The 21,280-nt window shown below is 45.6% G+C and overlaps 1 protein-coding gene across 3 annotated transcripts in view; it reads right to left on the reverse strand.

Moving 5' to 3' along the window:
• calcr (calcitonin receptor) overlaps window positions 1-9,322 on the reverse strand; it is a 56,779-nt gene extending 47,457 nt beyond the window's left edge. Inside the window, exon 1 of one of the 3 annotated variants that reach the window (XM_030411204.1) lies at window positions 8,877-9,322. The gene's annotated coding sequence lies outside the window, so the exon portion shown is untranslated. Of the gene's footprint in view, window positions 1-5,359; window positions 5,433-7,396; window positions 7,583-8,876 lie in introns of those variants that run through there. The other 2 variants (XM_030411206.1, XM_030411205.1) reach the window with 2 other exon arrangements.
• Between the last annotated feature and the right edge of the window lie 11,958 nt (window positions 9,323-21,280).

The raw sequence follows: 21,280 nt of genomic DNA on the forward strand, positions 1-21,280 counted from the left end.
TTTAAATACTAATATTAACAATATTCATGAGCACCTGCAGAATAACAATTCAAACTATTATTACTACAATATTATTAAACTAATTTTTACCATTAGAATAATTTGCTATTGATTTATAATTACTAAGCAATTCCTTTTATTGTTTTTGAAAAGTTATTGATGATCATTTAAACTGAAATTAAATTGACCTGCTTTAATTAACTCATCTTTATTAATTGTGTTAAATCACCGTGATTAAAAACTTTTGGCCTGTTTTCTGACATTAAAGAAATTATTTTATTGTCATGTGATTTAATATGTCCCCTTACTAAAAGCAGACATGTATAAATCTTTACAAATCTCTAACAGCAGGCTCTTAACACATGCAAATAAAAAAACCATGAAAAGATCTTAATAAGGTTGAATTCATAAATCACAATCATGAAAACATCAGAGAGTGAACACACACCATCCAGAAACTATAAAAAAAGAATAATAAGTAGTTTCTGTTGTTGTCACAAGACATCATGAAGATATTTATAGTGTCATTTCCTTCTTTTCTAAATTCAAAACTTTTTTTTTCTTTCTTTTCAATTAATTTTGTGTTTGAGAATTTTATTGTTGCTCCAGTCACGCTCTTGTTCTTCAAAGACACTTTCAACTGTTGCTTCAAAATAAAAATTCAAACCAGAATTTGCATAATCATGAAAACATCCTCTGGAGACGTCAGCAGCCGGCTCACAGCGGCTGATCCGAGGCCGGCACTGTGCACCACCTTCCACCCCCTCTCCTCCATCTGCAGATCATCTGTCACATCTTAAAGATAACCTTGCTTTTTCAATTTGAGAGAAATAAGAAAAATAAATAATGTGCACATTCTTCAACAGTATGCTCTCAATTACAGCTGTGAGGGAGGACTGTTTCTCAGGAGGCCTCCCCCTCCCAACCTTTGTTCCTCTTTCCACAGTAAGTATGTTTTTTCAAAAGAATTTTAATCTTCTATCAGTCACTGCGCCGATCTGGCGGAAAAAAATAAGAGAAATGACGGCAGCCGGCATCGATTTGTCCACAAACATGCCGGCGCACAAGCCACAGCATCCTTTATCCAAGCGGAGGCTGCAGAGTTTTGCATTTTTGCACTTTTTTTTTCTTTTAAAACTCATAAAAAGTTTAAATATTTCTTGAAAGCTAAATGAGATCGAATCAGTATGTGGGATGATATTAACTGACCAGAGTAGGTTAATATTAATAGTTTCTAAATTAGTATACACTGAATGTGCTGAAGATTACAACAAACTATTTTTCTCAGAGATCTGCTGTCAGCACGGATCAGGATACGCCTTTTGTCCGGCATCGCAACTCCCACATGCATCGATGTGCAATTGGAGAGGAAGCCCACTGCAGCTGAGGGCTATGGGAAAGCAATTAAAGAAGTATTTTGTCGCTGGATTTGAGCCGAAAGGCTTTAACTACGATTCCCCTCTGGGCACAGTGTTCCTAGTACGCTCTGCTGGGTCAGACAGTGGACTGGATCTGGGTGCTACAAGCTGTAAACAGACAGAGACGGAGACGCTGCTGTTATCGCCACGCTGCACAGTCGCCAACAGGATAAATAAATTAGTAGCACAAGAGCTCTTAAAGTCTTTAATATCGTGAGCCCAAACGAGACAAAATGAAAGCGGTGGAAATAAAGAGAGTAATGCGAGAGAGAAAATGAGCAAACATTCAATTAACATTGGGGAGTGATTAGAAACAGGAGAGACGACCAGCGGCTGAGGAGGAAAGAGTGAAGCAGCAAGTGAGCGCAGAGAGCTTTCCAGGCAGTAACGCAGCAAATCACTCTCTCTCTGCACAACAAGCCCCTAAAGCCTCATCCTGAAGCCCCCAAAGCCCTCTGATGGCCACAAAGAGTCGGCCCGGGCCCGACTGCTGCCACCACTCGCTGTTACTGTGGCGGGGAAAGAAAGAGTCCTTTAAGGTAAACAGAACTGAGTTATTCTGTTAGTTCACTGTGGAGTTTGTCTCATCTGTAACGTTTTCTTGTAACTGGAAGAATCCAGTATTAGATCAAACCGAGGCAGCGTTTGAAGTTTCCCAGACATTATGCAGACGGTATGTTTCTGCAAATACCGCTCATGTGCTGACAAATGGCCTGGAAATAAATATCTCTGCGTCTTCTCCAGCAGCAAGGTAGCATCCAACTTCAAAATGATGCCTCTAAAATTGGCTAACACAAACAACTGAATGTGTGTGAGAGAGGAGGAAATCATTGGCCAAGTCAGCGTAGCAGCTTTCCCTGGGTGCCACCAATCAATCACGGCAACCTTAATTGGGGGCGATTACACCCGGTATTACAGCCAGCCCTGTGAGTCATACAGCGGCTGGGAGCGCCAGCCAAAACCAGGATGAAAAAGAGCCGAACGGCAACGGAAATCAATGAGTGGTCTGGTCGGCTAGGGATATTGTAATAAGTCAGAATTAACAATGTCTCACAGAGCCGGCCCTCCGAGGGAAAAAACGAGCTGCGTTAATTACTGCCGACCCACCGGGCTCTGCTTTCCAGCCCCCCTGAGAGCCGGACCTCGCTGAACAGCGGGGGCTGTTCACGCTGCTGCTAGATATTTATTACAGCGTCAGAGACATTTCTCAATGATCTGCTGTCGTGAGATCAGTTGTGTGTGTCATATATTGTATTTGGGCTGAAACACATCTGATTTTAGATACTAACTTCAAAAAACTTTTTCTCCTTATTTAGCAAAGCTGAATTAAATACTGGAATTGTTCTCCATTGTTTGAGTTAGATGAGAAGATCATCAGGACAGGAAACCAGGGAAACCAGCTACGTGTGTCAAAGTCAGCGTACCTACACCTCTAAAACTCACTAATTAAACATTACTTAACATGTTAATTCAGCTTTTCTACCGCAGGCTGTTTCTGGACTGAGGGTGGTAATTTCCTGGAGTCTCTGCTGAGGGTTTGAACACTGCTGCGAGCCGGGAAGTAGCTTCAGAGGGACCACGTGACGAGCTGGGCGACAAGTTGGCAGCACTGTTGCCACTCAGGGTTTGATTCACGGAGGCTTTTTGTGGAGTTTGCATGTTCTCCCATTGTCTATTTGAGTTCCTTCTGGCTACTCCGGCTTCCCCCGACCGTCTGCAGACATGCAGCTCAGGTTAATTGGTCAGAGTTGGCGTGAACGCGCCCTGTGATGAATTGCCGAGCGCTCCAGCTGGGATCCTCTCCAGCCCCCTGTGACCCCGCCCGGGATAAGAAGTTACAGATAATGGATAGGACTAGTTAGCTGTTTGTCCTGCTTCCAGTATTTATGCTAAGTTCAGCTAAATATGTTGTTCCAGCTAAATGCTATTTAGCGAACACATGTGAAAGAGGCATCTGTCTCCTCTACAATTAAGCGTTTCCCGAAGGCAGACATCTCTGAAGCCGATGATTCCACAAACACTCGCACAGATGGATGAAGAGCACGACAAAAAAATATGTATTTTTCAATTTGGAGTGGACTGTCCCTTTAAGTCTTTTGCACAGCGCAAATCAAGTCGTCATCAATCAGGAGATCCGTATCTGTGCCACTGTCTTGACAGATTTCAGACACGTACGCAGACAGATGCATCAGCGCTGTGTGAGAGCGCCAAATCCCAAGAACGGATGCCAAAAATATTCCAGTGCGTCACTCTAAATGTCAGAGTTTTTGAAACTGAAAGGTGGAGCATATCTGAGGTGATAATCTGGACACCTGGCTGGTGAACAGCAGGGGAGAGTGGAGGTAATGACAGAGAGACGGAGGGACGCGGAGGCAACGGCTTCTTTTAATGTGATTAAGGACACTGTGAGAGGTCGAATCCTCTTTCTCTGACATGAAGCGCTGAGAAAGGAAAATGTGTTTTAACTATTTACCAGGATGGTTTGAAGAGCAGCCATCCGTCACACGTGTGTGTGAGTCAGCCTGACTTCTATCCACCCTGTGACTGCAGGTCTCCCCAGGCGACACGAGGCTATCAGAAGTTGACACCTTGGCACAGAAAAACCCCCGGGAAGTGTTTTCCAACCAAACACAGGATGGAGAAGGTGAAAAAGATTTAGAGCAGAGGTGGGCTGATGGAGGGAATACAGAGACGAGATGACAGAAGACAGCAGGGACTGAGAATGCAATTAAGTGTGAAGGATGAGGAGTGAACGGACAGAATGAAGACACGAAGAGAAGAGAAGACAGACAAGTGACCGAAAAAATGGAATGAAGTGCGAGAAGACGGGCCGCGGTGTCAGTCTGGAGTCTGATAAACCAACAGAGAGCAATGAAATGAGACAGGAGGAGCGTGAAGTAAGATCACTCTGAGGACGAAATGAGAGCAGCTCACACAAAGAGAAAGGCTCACAGATACAGAACAAAGATGAGTAAACTAGATATTGTGATGGATGAAAAAGCAGAATAAAAGCAGAGAGGAAGAACTGCAGCGAACCGACGGCAAATACCAGCGAGATAAAGAGAAAAAGAAATTAGACGAGTGTCATTTCTTGGTGCGCAGACAGCAGAAAAACAGAAGCGTGCGGACATTAGCATGCTAATAGGATCTTTTATACAGATATGTTTGTTCCATTCAGTGACAGTCGCCTTCCAAAGCCTCTATCAGAAGAACGCCAGCCTCATAAATATGCAGCACATTCAGTCCTTCAACAACAGGAGGGACAAACCACACCCTCCGACTGAAACCACATGTTCAAGATGTTCAGAGTTAATCAGTTATTGTTAACAAAGAGAGTAAACCCGGCAGGAAGAAGGAAACGTGACGGCAGAGAGGAGAGAGAGATGAATACAGATGGAGAGAAAGAACAGGATGAAGTAAAGAGGTAAAGACGGAACAGGTGAACTAAACAGAAAGAGGAAAGGAGGGCGGAGCTTCCACAGTATTAATGTATTTAAATGTTTTGCTGATGCAGTAGAACCACCGTGACATGAGATGACACGCTGAGGTTTTAAGTCATTTTCTATTCATAATGTTGGCAAATATGTATTTTCATCCAAAACACAGTTTATAATGAGCCCGTGCCACAAAGCCACCATGAATTATTCACTGAACCAACCGACATGTTTTTAGTGTTTTAATATGTGATGTGGGGCACAAAATGTCAGCCTGCTGTTGGTTTTCCTCAGCCGGATGAAGCACGACGCGACTGTTACGAGGCACCAGGACGATTATTCACATTATCGATTGATCTGCAGATATTTTACACGATTAAACTTTTTATTATTTAGTGAGAAATAATCTTCACAGATTCCAAAGTCGTTCCTTCTGTCAAACCACTACAAAATCCAAACACTCTTCATTTACTGAAACAAATGACAGAAAATCAACAAATCACTTACATTAAAGAAGCCGGAGCCAGAAGATGTCTGACGTTTCTGCCCCACAGACGACTGAGAGGCTTTGTGTGCAGAGAGTGTGTTTGCCGTCAGCGTTAAACGTTCAGCAGAGTGATCGTTGTTCTGAAGGAGTCTCTGGTTAACGGCAGCCTGAGCGGACGCTTCCTCTTGACTTTGTGGGAATTTGGAAACCATTCTAGAGAACTGGATTTGCATTAAAAGCCCAACTGAACAGCTGTGAGGAGGTTTTAATACGTCTCCTGCACACTAAACAGTCACTGTTTAATTTCATCCTTTAACAGAAATTCCTCTTTTTGTTTCTGATTCTACGGTAAACTGGTGATATGACCAGAGTAGGAAATGATAAAACAGACGATGTGGAACTGCGTGTTCCTTTGGCCCCGCAAACAAACCCTCATGATTTCAGACAGGGAACATTCGATCGATCAAGGAAGCGAGCGAGCACGTTTGGCCATTAGTGCTGCAGCTGCAGCGTCTTCAGGAGCGGCGGCTGCAAATTGAGGTATTAGAGGAGGGGAAGACATCACAGGCCGCAGGAAACACTGACATTTGTATGGAAATGTTAAACTATCAGAAAAAAATCTGTCTGTATTCCTGTCACACACACACACACACACACACACAGCTAATGTTGTGTGGACCTCTGTTTACTGAGCCGTCAGCCATTCTCTCGAGTCTAGCACCACCTATTGTTGCTGCTGCTCACTTTGTGAGGCGCTGTACATGCAGCACTGCTCGCAGCAGATGTGCCGTAAAATACTCAGTTCTGGGCTCCGATGAAGACATTTTGCTTCATTAATGTCGGAGCCACAAATCACAAGCAGATGTTGAAACCTTCTCACACTCGGAACCTGCTCATCCAGCCACCTGCACTTGGTAAACAGCTTCAACGCGGCAGAGATAACTGCAGCAGATGACTGTGAAATTGAATTGTACAACAGCAGATGCCCTCGTCTGAGTCACAATCAAGAGCCTGAATAAAGTTCAGTCACACAGAGAAGTGAGGGCTGATACAGAGCGGCTGCACATATTGCAATACTTAACTTTAATCACATGCAAATCGGTCCAGCTCCAATAATACTTTCAGCAACTTCACCGTCTCGTCCTGCTACTCTCTAAATGTCTTTATCATGTGTGTCTATAGTGGTGAGACATGAAGACGTAAAGCCTGACCTTTGGCTCTGACAACACAGTCCTCTTTATCCTGTAATGGATAAGGTTAATCCGCAGCCTCGGCTCCGTCTGCGCCCGACGCGCCGCTTGCTTACATGGGAACATCCTAATGTGTGACATTTCAGCGCCGGTCCAAATCAGGCATTTTCTCAGGACATTTGGCCCGGCTCCTGTTTCAAGGTTTGTAAGACTGCCAGCGTAACTAGTCAAATGTGTTGGAGGCAGAACTGCCACACATCGTTCAAGTGCTGTGAGACGGTGTGAGACGGTGTGAGACGGTGTGAGAGGTCAAACAACCACAATCATGTTGAATCACCTCTGGTTTGTTCTGCCAGGGAGCGTCGTGCAGCAGGATAAGTATCTCTGTTCGCTCCGAGGAGCAGATTGAGCATCGTCTTGCTCCTAAACGCTGCGATTACGACGTCGTGACAGAGAGCCGGACTGACACTGTGAGTCTCTGCATGTACCGATGAATAAAACATGGAGCATTAGCTTGATTAATATTCAGGAATAACAACGGGCAGTAGATCTGCTGCTGACCTTCCCTGAGTGATGGGTCTCAATTACATGTCTGTGAGTGTGTGTGAGTGTGTGTGTGTGTGTGTGTGAGACAGGGAAGCAGACAGAAGCGTGTGTGCGGTCATGTTCATGTATTTGCATTCATGCAGAGTCTGAGTGTTTTCCCAACACTGCTCAGGAGAGTATTATTGTCAAAACACCGTCGAGGACAAATCAGCTCCGTCTCCCACATTCAGCAGCTCCACTGACCTCTGACACTCAGCAGCTCCACTGACCTCTGACACTCAGCAGCTCCACTGACCTCTGACACTCAGCAGCTCCACTGACCTCTGACACTCAGCAGCTTCACGGCCTCCTCTCTGATTCTGACCCGCAGACTTCTCGCTCCTGTCATTTCAAACATGGAGCAAACGTGCCGCCTGCTCGCACTCCTCTGACCAGTCGGAGCGACAGACGGCGATGTGGGATGATGAATGACGAGCTTATCTGTGAGACTCAGCCAGACGGCCCAGCCTGGCTCGGCTCGGCCCGGCCTGGCCCGGCCCAGCCCGGCTCACTGCAGGGTGCAGCACATCTCTGTCTGCACACATCTCCTCATTGCCATCCCTCTCATTCCGTCTGTGACAGCCTCACTGTGTCTGTTTCTGCAGCTATTCTTATCCCCGTCTGCGCCACACTACATACATCAGTGATGTGAGTGCGCAGCCACTTCACTCACCGCTGCCTCCAATCAGACCCGAGCTGACACAAGCCATTACTCCAAACACGGTTACGTAAACACAAAGGAATCCCCAAAAGAAGAATCCAAATTTAGCCACAGACATCTTCAGTTCAGGCTCTTCACTCCGGGCTCTGGACTGACGGAACCGGAGCAGACAGCGCTGTCGGCGATGATTTTGGCTTGTTTTGTTTCCGGGCTCGTGGCCGTTCGGTCCATGAAGGAATGTCTATTTTCCCTTTCCCTGAATTTGTACTAATATAATAAATATGAGGGTGGTTTAAAGGAGTGTCAAAAATTCTCACGCAGAGCTGAGAGGACCTGGCTCGCCGAAATACTCAAAGTAGACATTTCTCTCTGAGAGCGAAGTGGAAAGCTGCTTGAGTGTCACCTTCTGGGCCGACTGATTAAACCAGGAGAGCAGACGGGCTGACCTTTAATCTGTGTGCTGCTGCTGCTGCACCGTCATCTGACTGCCACACAACGATACGATGCCTCTTTGTTGGGTTCCTCTCTCTGAGGGGAAGCAGTGTGGATGCACCTCAGTGTGTGTGTGTGTGTTTCTAACATCTCCTGAGCTGCAGAGGACGCAGCAGGCTGACGAGCCTTCAAACTGCATTTCATCCACTCTCCCCGCTCCTGAACGTCCCTGTGTGCATTAACTCACAGAGAGGAATCTAATCTGCACAGTTGTTCTCTGAGCAGCGTATCATTATATACACATACAACAGCCTGTGGATAACTGCATCTGCTGGATATCCTGCAGGAAAAGCCTGATCAGTGAGTGAGGCTGGCGGTGTGGATCAGCCTGCACGCATCACAGCCGACCCTGATGAGGACTCTGCTCAGCCCGAAGAGTCCAACATCACACCAGCATGAGTCACACTCTGCATCTCTCTCTTCTCTGCTCGAACCCCTGCGGTTCTGATCATCAGCTCACAGCACCAACAGCAGAACCAACATCCACATTCATGGTGCGTCAGCAGTCCCGTTCATCCCGAGCAGGGGACACCAGAACTGAGCCTCAGACTGACACCCGGGTCCATCACAGTGACTGGACCCAGTTTAAAAATGAAACCTTGAACTCACCTCACTTGAACAGGTCTGTCCGCCCCGGTGAGAGACACAGATGCGGAGGAGGTTCTGAGGAGGTTCTGTGGAGGTTCGGGCAGCTCGCGGTTCCGTCCTCTCCTCGGAGACTGAAAATCTGAAGCTCCGGCGCTTTTATTTAACACCGCGACAATAAAAAGAAACTTTTCTCTTTTTTCTGTCTCTTTCTTTATTTTTAATTTTTCATCCACGGTGATAATTAAACTCCGCAGTAAAAATCAGTCAGGTGCCGCTGAGCCCAGGTGTGCGCCGGTTTATGAGCCGGGTTAACGACGGTCGGTGCCGGTGCCGGTGGAGCAGCGCTGGGCGGGCAGGGCGCCGGTCTGCAGCCGAACTGAGCCTGACAGCTGACTGGCCGGTAATCCACGAGCGTCTACCAGCTCCCGTTTACGCGGCAGAGCGCGTGGTGGTGGAGCTCCTCCTCACCCACCTCACAGTGTGTGTGTGTGTGTGTGTGTGTGTGATGACGGTGGTGTGACACAGCTCAGTGTGTGTGTGTGTGTGTGTGGAGCTTCATCAATGATTTACAATAACTCTGAGTTATTTTAATGCTAACAACATGAACTGAACACACGTTTATCAATAATTAAATTGTTTGTCAAAAATTAAATAACAATTTATTTATTATATAAATTCACTGTAAATGATCCGTGTTATTAAAGGTGGTTATTATGGACCTTAACAGACTGTACAAGGTGCAACTTTTAGGTAAATAATTGCTTAATAAAATGTTTAAAAACATTTTTTATTGTTTGTTAGCCTTTTTATGAGTTCTGGTGTTGAAGGTCCAGTCTCCTCTCTCCACCAGAACCCTGCTGCAGAAGAGCCTGAACGCCTCATCTGTAGCTCCGCCTTTACTCTCGTGACTCCATGATGTCACTACGTCACCATCTCATACATTTGCATAATTTATGACATATTCTAGTAGTAACCAAAAACAAAAAATTATTAATCTGAAATTGAGCATAATTTGTCTCCTTTAAGTGTCAAAAGTACAAGTTTGGGTCGACTGTAGATTATTTTATGCAATATTCAACAAAAGTCTGATTATCCGATTTTAATCTGATTGCTGATTCAATAATCTGATTTAAACATATGTTGTCTTGGGAGCAGGCTGTAATCTGGAAAGTAAAGAGTAACTAAAGTTATCAAATAAATGTAATGGAGTAAAAAGACAATATTAGCCTCTGAAGTGTAGTGAAGTACCTCGACACTCACTGCGTTTACATGACACTCGAGAAAACTGAATTACTGTGTTAGTCCGACTGTGATGGGATCTTTAAGATGCATGTATTCACCTTAGTCTGACTAAAATCAGACCAGATCAGATTTCTCATAGTCAGATTAAAACACCCAGATTATTGATTGATAGTCACATTACTCCTGCATGTATACGTTCTATCAGATCAGATCGGATTTCGAGATTTCTTTCCCGGGGCCGTGAGCCGGAAGTAGAAGGACGACGACGTCTTTCCTCCGAAATCACCGCAAGAAAGAGAGAAAGAGCTCCATTGTGCATCTAGTTTGTGTAATTATCATGTACACCATATATGAAATGTACAAAGATGTAGCTTCATCTCGCTCTTCGTACGCCATCTTTCTGGAATGCCGAGGCAGTTTGTTGTTGCTGGTGACGTAAAGAGGTCAGCCGGAGGTGTTTCTGTTACCACTAGTTGAAATGGGTACAGCGCCACCTAGCGTACCGGGTATGACATGCTCCGGACAATAATCTGATTTCCTCACCGGCATGTTTACTCGGACAGTTGCAGTTGTCTGATTGAGTAGCAGAGTCGAACTATGGCTGTAATCTGACTAAGCTGTGCATGTAAACGTACTGATTGAGCTTTAGCACGGTTCTTGACTGATGTACTGACACTCCATCTACCAGGTAAAATATTTTTCATCTTAAGATTTTAAGTTTAGGACACAAGATGGCTCCCGCTTCTCTGGAGAGCCGGGTCTCTACATCACACGTATGAATGGTTGAATACTTTATTATCGTCCAATGGAAACGCAGTAAAAAGTATTTCTTAAATGTGTTGACATTAGTTGACGACTCGTTTCGTTTCCTCTGTATTTATCATCTCCACTGTGCGGATATCATATTTCCGCTGTTTGCGATAACTCATATCAGCATGGGACTAAACGCCCACGCTCTGTATTCATTCGACGGCGCTGCAGACCAGGTTGATTACCTGCTGACGACTGATGAGTCGTCGGCAGATGTTGTCCAAAATCCAATTATCATCCCAACTGTTTGTTCTGCAGTTTGAGACGGTCTGTCAGTTGTGTTTTGAAGTGGGGAGATTATGACCTGTTTTTAAAGGAGTGTTAGTTGATGCATCAAATGAAGGGACAGCACAAAGCAGATGATTTCTCTGTCAGACGCCGGGTCGGTCTCTGCCTGTTGGTCAGACGCATCATTCAGATCGCTGCTGCTGGTGTTTAACATGAAACCCTCTGTGGTGCAACTCCTGCAGGAGTCCTTCAGAAACACAAAGTGTTCCTCATTGCTGTCTTTTTCTTCCACAAATTTCACTTTACACTTAATTACAACACAATCAGCTGATGATAACTCACAACTTTAACACTCAGCCTCCCCTTACCTCCCACACACTGACAGACATGTGGACGGCAGACATGTCGCTGCATATTTATAACACATTATAACAGTGAAAGATATGATGAGGCTGTCACATCTAAAGCCAGGAGATCTGCAAACAAACAGCGCTGCCTTCAAACGGGCGCCAAACGCAGAGCGTCCACGCAGGAGGACGACGATCCGCCTGGAAAATGTTCGTCATCTTCCAAAGCTGTCGGCGACAGTTGACATGCAGCACATCTGCACACATACATTGATTAGATTAAACCTATATCAGATTATATGACTGCATTTATGTGGACGCTAATATTACACCAACAACTGAAATAATCCATTCAAAGAAATGTCAGCTAATAAAAATGCGACCCGATGACTCCAGTTCTGAGGGGGACGGAGGAGACAGAACCAGTTCTGGACGTCGCCTCGAGTTAGACAAAGATCGGTTGTAGAATAGGAAAGTACAATTTACAACAATATAATGTCAGCTTTTCTAATTAGTTTTCCTGGTTTCACCACCATCACTTTAAGACCTCTGGCTGCTAAACTGCCTACAAAATTTAAAATTTAGTTCAAATGTTGCTCTGAGACAAACACTGAATTTAAGAGAATTGCTAAAGTTTATCTTGTTTACACAAAAACCCTAAATCCAACTGAAACATCCCGCAGGCTGGTTGTGGAGTGAACCCGGTCTGTGCTCACTCAGGTTAGCTGCTAAAGCTGTACGATGACGGCAAAGCAGTGTGATCAGTTGGTTGATCTGAAGAGGAGAACTGAAGTTTTATCAGCTCGGACTGCTGCTTTTAATGTCAGTTAGCAAGCAGCTCATGTGTTAGCACATCTCTGACACCAGATCCCAACAACTAACAGGCCTTTTGCACAAAGGACGTCACAAGTAGTAATGGGGACACAAATATGTTTTACGTTGGTGCTACATGACCAGAGAAACCCGAGATAAAGAGCTGCGGCTGTAGAAAACCTTCAACTCCCAGAATGCACTGGGCCGTACTGGACGGCTAAACACTCCCACTGATTGGTTGCCCACCGTTGGGCGGTCGTTGGATCTGGCTTGGTGTCCGTTTTAAAACTGTCATTTTAGGCTAGAAATAGAAAATAGAAAAGAATTGTGATTCATATTTGATCAGCCTCCGTTTTCACAATACAGGAACAACATGGCGGCCACTTCCTGTTTGCCTCCTTTCACCAAAAAAATGTTTTCAGCATCCATGTAAACAGTTAAGTTGGAACCTCTGGTCAGAGGATTCAGTCGGGATGAAGAAGTTTTGACCACGTAACCGCGGCTTGTGACTTTCCAGCAGCATTTGATTTTATGAGATTTCTGAGTGGGGAGAGATAATTAATTCTTTCCTTGGACGGACTCGACTCTGACTCAAACCTCAAAGGATTTTCTCGTCTTATTTCCCCTCATGCGCACCTTCATAAAAAGTCGTTCTGAATATGCAGCGCCGTAAATCCCTCCTGGCAGAGCCCCCCGACTACAACTGGTCACATTCAGAGCTGTGCTGCAGACAGCGATGTGGTCAGAGGACACTTCCACGAAAAAGCACTGAATCCCCTCATTATGGTCAGTCGTGGTGACGATGGAAGGTGGTGAGGCAAATGGAGCTTGAGGGAAGCCTCCTTCAGGGGCATGCTGTGATGTGAATCTGGAGGATAATGATGCTGTGCGAGTCACAGTTTGAATCCAGTCGGGCGTCACTGCATCACATTGTTGCGTGGAGGAATGTGGTTTTGCAGAAGGAACGGCAGGAGAGTCTGCAGCGACCGTTAGCGCTGAAGCACAGAAGAATGTGGTGCGCTCCGGTTAATGATGCTCTTTAATAGAGAGAGCAGAAGCGTGTGAGACGAGCTCTCTAACTCATTGTTTTCATATCTTCCCAACTGAATATCTAATAAAAACAAAATCATACATCAACAAAAACAGTCTGTGTTTCTGTTAATGTCGTACGAACATGTGCAGCTCTCTGGTGTCTCAGCGGGGGAAAACTTGACTGACTGATGTCATTTTTACTCAGAATAAAATCTTTCGCCGACTCCGTGGGTTTATTGAGTGTTTATCTGTGATCTGTCGCTCGTAAATGTCTGATTCTAATGTGTGCTTCCAGCTGTGAGTCAGGAAATGTTCCTGTATCTGAGTAAAATCACCAGTTGCTGTCTTCTCACTGATTTATCTCTGAATGACATAATGACTTTAGTCTGTCTCTGGTGTTCAGCTGCAGGCCAGATTAAACTGAGCAATAAAATGGAAAAAACAGGAATTAATAAGATTTCAGGGTATGTTTTTTATCAAAGCAGCTGTAGTCTGTACGTTTTTATCAAAAGTCGAACTTTACATGAAAGTTTTCACTTGTGATGATACGTACCTGGATAATCAACTGGAGACATATAATTCCAACTTTCAGGTTTATTTTTTATCGTTGGTTATGATTAGAATATGTTTTCATGCTTTAATGCTCCAGAAACACATCAAACACTTCTGATTCTGTCTGCTGCATTTATCCCCCCTCCGTCTGAAACAGCAACAAAGCAGCTGTGCGATTGTGTGACGTGGTGACATAGTGTGATGTCACAAAGTCACAGATTAAAGGCGGGATCACTGACGAGGCGTTTCAGGAGCAGTGTTTTCTGTGGGAGAGACGAGCGTCTGTTGTCCGGGACTTTAAGAAGAATAATAAGTTTGTAGGTCGACTTGCTTTTGTGCACAGTGGAGCGTTTAGCCAGATATCATCCTGAGGAGTTAGTGAAGACCTGAAACAGAACAGAAGTGCAAGGTGGATACTGTGATTACATTCATCAGATGGCCGGTAACATCTCTAAATGAATGATAATGTTGCTGTGTATCTGCTGGAGTTTGAACTCGGAGAGAATGATTACAGCAACCAGCAACTCTTTCACCATAAATATTGGCAGGCTAATGTTGTATCACACCAGAATTTATGGACATTTTTATTTCCCTATATAACTTTATAAAGTGATGCATGAACGAGCGCTAAAACCCTGAAATAATAAGAACCTTTTGAATGAATTTTCAGTTAGATGCCTGAAATGAGGTCATAGGAGTTTTTATTACTTTTTGTTCTACAACAGAAACACAAAGTGTCTGATTGAGACTCGACCACTCACTACATCTTCACAGGCAGACTGTTCCAACCATAGATCAATTTAAAATGAGACACTCCACTTCAACAAGCAGCGCTGTTCTGCTGAATTGTGAAGATTGTTTTGAATGACTGTTGAATAAAAAGCTGAAGGTATTATAAACTTGTGTTTGCCACAGAGTTCATTTTTCTGAAGGCCAAAATCTGACTGAGAAACCCAGCAGGACCACAGTGATGCTAACTTCCTGGTAGCTTACAAAAATATATCATCCCTGCAGCATTAATACCTTAAATATAAAGTTGTAGCAGTGTGACACAGTGCAGGAGCCTTGTGTGTGAGCACATCTCAACATTACAGTAGGTATTTTGTACATTTCAGACACCATATATAAATCTTTCACAGGTACAGTAAGTGTCTTCTGATCAGCCTTCTATAATATATCTAGTTTCTTTTGCAGCAGGTATCACAAAAGACAGATTGTTCCTCACCTTCAGTTTGCACACAACCTGCTTATTCAGGCAATTTTTAGCCCTTCTGTTCAACCCCCCCGTGGGGAGCGTGAGGCGGGTCGGCGGTCCTTAATGTGAAATGTTTTAAATCCATTCATTAAGAAGCAAATTCAATTGAGCCAGCGTGTTGAGCTGCTGAGTCTGCAGAGAGCTGCCGAACACGGGCTCAATATCAAGGTGTCCACCTCTGGTGAGCCGGTAATTGAGACGTACATGTGACAAAGGAGAAGAAGAAGAAGAAGAAGAAGAAGAAGAAGCTCAAATTGAAATCTGTTCTGTTATTTATTTCATACCTTTTCAACCATGCTGGGAGACATAAAAAGTCATCATGTAGCCTGGGGGGAAAATAAGCATCTGTATTTGTTGGTTCTGCTCAAATCATTTTTAATCTTCCCGACCTCGATGAAAAAGGATTCTGGCACATTTGCAGCGGGGGGAACAGTAGTTTTATCTACAGCTATGACTCATCTGCTGCAGAGAGAGACAGACCTCTCCAGCAGCAGGAGCACAGAATGACTGTCTGGTACAGTCGAGCATGTGGACAGTAGGTGGGGACTCAACGCTCTGCAGCCAAAAGCTCACTCGCAGAAACAAATTACTATTCACTACTGAGTGTCTCCTGGAGGCAGCGTGGAGGCAGGGTGGAGGCAGGTGAAGGCAGCCTGGAGGCAGGTGGAGGCAGGTGAAGGCAGCGTGGAGGCAGGGTGGAGGGGAGGCAGGTGGAGGCAGGGTGGAGGCAGCATGGAGGCAGCGTGGAGGCAGGGTGGAGGCAGGGTGGAGGCAGCGTGGAGGCAGGGTGGAGGCAGCGTGGAGGCAGCGTGGAGGCAGGGTGGAGGCAGCGTGGAGGCAGCGTGGAGGCAGCGTGGAGGCAGGGTGGAGGCAGGGTGGAGGCAGCGTGGAGGCAGCGTGGAGGCAGGTGGAGGCAGGGTGGAGGCAGCGTGGAGGCAGGGTGGAGGCAGCGTGGAGGCAGGGTGGAGGCAGGGTGGAGGCAGCGTGGAGGCAGGGTGGAGGCAGCGTGGAGGCAGGGTGGAGGCAGCGTGGAGGCAGGTGAAGGCAGCCTGGAGGCAGGTGGAGGCAGCGTGGAGGCAGCGTGGAGGCAGGGTGGAGGCAGCGTGGAGGCAGCGTGGAGGCAGCGTGGAGGCAGGGTGGAGGCAGGTGGAGGCAGGGTGGAGGCAGCGTGGAGGCAGGGTGGAGGCAGCGTGGAGGCAGGGTGGAGGCAGCGTGGAGGCAGCATGGAGGCAGGGTGGAGGCAGGGTGGAGGCAGCGTGGAGGCAGGGTGGAGGCAGCGTGGAGGCAGCGTGGAGGCAGCGTGGAGGCAGGTGAAGGCAGCCTGGAGGCAGGTGGAGGCAGCGTGGAGGCAGCGTGGAGGCAGCGTGGAGGGGAGGCAGGGTGGAGGCAGAATGGAGGCAGCGTGGAGGCAGCGTGGAGGCAGCGTGGAGGCAGGGTGGAGGGGAGGCAGGGTGGAGGCAGCGTGGAGGCAGCGTGGAGGCAGGGTGAAGGCAGGGTGGAGGCAGGGTGGAGGCAGGGTGGAGGCAGGGTGGAGGCAGGGTGAAGGCAGCCTGGAGGCAGGTGAAGGCAGCGTGGAGGGGAGGCAGGGTGGAGGCAGCGTGGAGGCAGCGTGGAGGGGAGGCAGGGTGGAGGCAGGGTGAAGGCAGCCTGGAGGCAGGTGAAGGCAGCCTGGAGGCAGGTGGAGGCAGCGTGGAGGCAGCGTGGAGGCAGCCTGGAGGCAGGTGGAGGCAGCGTGGAGGCAGGTGGAGGCAGCCTGGAGGCAGGTGGAGGCAGCGTGGAGGCAGGGTGGAGGCAGGTGGAGGCAGGGTGAAGGCAGCCTGGAGGCAGGTGGAGGCAGGGTGGAGGCAGGGTGGAGGAAGCGTGGAGGCAGCGTGGAGGCAGGGTGGAGGAAGCGTGGAGGCAGGGTGGAGGCAGAATGGAGGCAGGTGGAGGCAGGGTGGAGGCAGGTGGAGGCAGCGTGGAGGGGAGGCAGGGTGGAGGCAGAATGGAGGCAGGTGGAGGCAGGTGGAGGAGTCATCAGTAAACCTCCTCCACATGCAGGTGCACAGGTAACACACATGTTCACAAATGAATCTCCTCCTCTTGGAATCAGTTGGTATTCTGCAAACTCAGGCCTCCTAAACACCACAGAAGAAGAAGCCTGGAGTTCTCTGACTTGTTTAATTACACAACAGCTACATGTGTTTGGCAGCTCAGATTCTCATCAGTCTGAGGTGTGTGAGGAGGTGGAGGAGTGGGAGGGCTGAGATGATGAGGGTGATGGATGTTGGGGAAACTGTGATGCCACGTCGCTGCAGGGGGGAAGTCTCCCGACGTGTTTGGTCTTCAGTTTAAACAGACCAAAATCTGACGGTCTAGAAATAATTACATGTCAATTTGCATGCAGTGTGTCACTCCTGTGTCCTGCGCTCTGAAACACCCGACACAGTTACACTGCTGTGATTTAATGCAACAATTAGGAACCTCAAAGGGTTTGCAGGATAAAATAAAAAGTTGAAGTCAGAGTTAATGAACAGGAAAGTAAAACAGAAAACAGATTGTCTTTACTGGACGCATCTTCCTCAGGTTCCTTTAATTTAAAACTTTATTTTACATGAAGATTTCCACAGTCAAATACACGAATATGCTGCTTTTTAGTCCACTTCATTTATTTGATAACTTTAGTTCAGTTATTTTGTGAGTGCAAGATGCATCAGAGCCAAAGCAGTTTTAATGAATTTACTTTCTCAGAAACAGGATTAAATTAAACAATACTTGTGCCAATAATCAAGAGAACTCTTAAAACTGATGTAAAACCACGTCGCTAATCAATCAATATGCAGTAAACATATGTGTAGATATATATGCATAGTTCAATAGTTTACCTGATACTTAAATACGTTTATTGCCAACAAAATGACTTTTGCTACTTAAGTGCATTTTATATCAGAAATGTAAGACTTTACCTCCAGAGCTGCTCACACGGGGGTTTAAAGGTGCAAAATGTGTGAGACTCTTAATTTAAAATGTTCACAAATAAAGTGAGTTGATCAAAAGAAGGTGAAGAAATAAGAGTTTAGACGTTATGTTGTAGAAATCTGTGTGCTGTGCTGTAGATATATCTACTGGAGTTAGCATGCTAACCTGCTAGCTGCATCCCGTTCTTTCTCATAACACCGCTCAGACCTCCCAGTCCGGACCACCAGCTGCACGGCTAACTGAGCTAACAAGCTAACAACAGCTACAGTTAGTAGCAGTTAGTGGTTACTCTGGTGTTATTCCGCCCCCTGTTTCTTTGGAGAATGAACTTGAGAGGCGGCTAATTGTTAAATATTGCAGTTTAACATGATATCTTTATTTTTGCTTGAGTATGACTTGTTGGTATTTTTTTACAACACTGCACAGAAACTTTTGGGTATTTTGGAACAGAGAAAAACACATAAAGCACATTTGAGTGCAGTGAAGTTTGTTTCTCTTCAGCATCAACATTTATAAACCATCAGCTGACTTCCTGTTAGAATATCTCAGAGTTTACATGAGTAATCTTAAAGTTAGCCATCAATCTATAGACAGGGCTGTTTTGTTTGCTGATAACATCACGCATAGCAATAATAGATTTCCTGTTTGCTTTGGGGGGTACTGCGCATTGGACTGAAGATTGATCTGTCTGAAAGAAAAACTGTATAATAAGAGTTCAGGATTTAGTTTATTCTGAGGAGCTCCATCTTTTAAATATTCAGTTCATGCTCGCACATCCTTCAATGTCAGATTTTATTCCCGTCTAATTGAGCAGCCATAAAAGCAGAGAGGAAAGTTGTGCAGCTTGACGCTGGTGGTTTCTATGCTCTCATGCTGCCAGGATCTCTCTGTAGGCACTGCTCACTTCAGCGAACAGGATCCACCTACAGAAACAGATTGTTCGGGATAAATGCTGCTGAGTCAACAGCTGAGCTGCACAGCGTGGGTTGATCGAGGATCCAGAAACATACAGTAACTACAAAACTCTCCTCTTTCTGGAGTTTTTTGGTTTAATTAAAGCAGTCAGAATAACGGCGGATTGCTTCCACTTTGAGCGTTAACTGACAATTTTTATTATGAATAAACAGAGTGCATTTAAACATACTTGTAGCCATAATTAAAGAGTCAAAGTTACTTTCTTTGGTTGTTGTTTGGTTTGTGAAAGTGCCACCAGGGGGCGTCTAAGATGCTACAGCTGCAGTACAGTGAGCCGTTAGCAAATCTGTCTGCAAGTGTTTAAAAGACCTCAGCAGTCACACATCCAGAGAATATTCCTGCCTGATAAATGGCCTGAGGTGGCATCCTACATGGAATTAATCTCATCTTAAATGAGAAGCATGTTTCAGTGTAAACGCTCATTAATCACCTGTGAGAACGAGGGACAGAATTACGCTGCCTAATGTACTGCAGCTAATGAAACAACCAGCGCAGGATCAATTCATCTGGAGCCCTCTGAACTACACCCGGGCTTCTGCAGTCGCTATTATATTGCCACCCGTTAATCGCCTAATACATGGTTTATAATAATTAAAAGTTATCCACCGTGTCCGTTTGTGCCATCTCAAACATTTGTCATGTCTCCCAGTGATTAAACATGTTTGTGATTGACTCAAAACAAGAGATCTGTCACTTGTAATATCGTGTGAAAATAAGAGAGCAGCTCACATCTCATGAAGGATTGTGTGGTGTGCATCTTTCTTCTTCTCTCTTCTCTTTTTTGTGTGTATTTTTAGAGCAGAAGAAGAACCGATCCAATCAGAGAGCAGCACACGATACAGTCAGACTGAACACACGTGTTCCTCATGCTGCCATGAACACACGCAAAACAAACAACAACACACAGTTAACAGAAACACACAACGAGAGGAGCGATGTGCAGCAGCAACACAACATTACAGTATCTGATGTTAGATATAGTTAAAGGAGCAGTGCGTAGTTCTGGAGAAGAACTCTTCATCAGAGGAGAAAGATCTTCATTGACTGAGTCTTCATCCAGAACACACAAAACACAAACAAACAAACTGACACTGTAACTGTTTTACTGTGTTTATATGTGGCGGACCCTGCCACCTCTCTAGCCTCTCCACTGTCCTGGGACCTTATTCTCCTCTGAGAGCAGCTGGTTTAATCAGCAAAGGAACCTTTCTGAGATTGTGTTATTACCTCATTAATATGTCAAATATTATATTTCTGAGTTTGAAGTACAGGTTACTGCTAACTGCTCTGTTACAAACTCATCTAAAGCTCCCTGTGGCTGCAGCTTTCTCTTAAAACACAACATTTCTTGTATTTTTATCCATGAAAACATCCACGTAAGGAAAGTTTACCTCAATGACCAGCAAGAAACTCAACATCCGTCCTCCAAACCTGCAGCACTGAAGACATGGAGGTGATTTGCCTTGAGAGAAGCTGAGTGCAGACTGTTAGAGTGACATTGTCTCTCATATCGCCGTCGTGCAGATGATTTATCTTTGCTGCTTAATAGCAAAGGGCCTGGACAGACATATTACCTTATACTGCTATTTATAGCCAGGCCAGATGGGTGAGCAATCTCCTCTGATATCTTCCATAAATATTTATTGTCTGAAAAGTCCCACAGCGCTTCAACTATTCTATGATAAGAGGTGAAACAAGACAGGTTAGATTCAGCACTGAAAACCAGGTGTACATTCAATATGTAGCCTGTTGTTTCAGTTCCCTTGTGGTGCATAAATATATCAACCTATGTTGCATGTTTTTCACTATAACAACATTACAATAGCTGGAAACATGATAAGAAACTTGTGATTCACATTGAGAAAACGGTCCTCTGAACATGTATCTCTAATGAACCTGCACCGGTCGCATTTTTGGCTCCATGATTGCTTCCTTCCTGATTCAAAGCTCGGCTGAAGCAGCAGAGATTGGCCTGAGTGCCTCGCAAAGTATTACCAGATAAGGAGGAAAGACAGCAGCATTAGTACAGAGCAGAAGAGGCTTCGAGATAAAGCGAAAGTGCCTGAAAGAAAGTGAAGAAACGAGCCCAGCCTTGATTTGTTAAACTGTTGGCTTTGTTGCGGCTGCAGTGTTGTTGAGTTATTAATAAGAACGCTCTTCAAGGTTACGTACGTGTGTGTGCTGCAGCGGTGGAACAAGTAACAGTCAAGTCG

The sequence above is a fragment of the Sparus aurata genome, chromosome 3, assembly GCF_900880675.1.
Source record: "Sparus aurata chromosome 3, fSpaAur1.1, whole genome shotgun sequence".
Taxonomy (NCBI): Eukaryota; Metazoa; Chordata; class Actinopteri; order Spariformes; family Sparidae; genus Sparus; species Sparus aurata.